We start from the raw sequence: 225 nt of genomic DNA, 5'->3' as shown, positions 1-225 counted from the left end.
ACTGACAGTCTGCACCAGGCCAGGAAACAGCCAAACCCGTGAAACTCTCCGCGCGGTTTCCAAAATGAGAAGGCCCTGCATTTCTTACCCGAGATCGCAGCCCAGGACCCCGTGCGCGCGCACCTGCTCCCTCAGCGCGCGCTCAGCCCCGGCCCCACGTCCCACACTTACCTCCGCTGGATTCTAACGTCCAAGTCTCAGCCCCCGGGAGCAGCTCTGGCTCCG

This window comes from Panthera uncia, unplaced genomic scaffold (assembly GCF_023721935.1).
Source record: "Panthera uncia isolate 11264 unplaced genomic scaffold, Puncia_PCG_1.0 HiC_scaffold_2607, whole genome shotgun sequence".
In the NCBI taxonomy this organism is placed as follows: Eukaryota; Metazoa; Chordata; class Mammalia; order Carnivora; family Felidae; genus Panthera; species Panthera uncia.
This window is presented reverse-complemented; position numbering follows the sequence as displayed.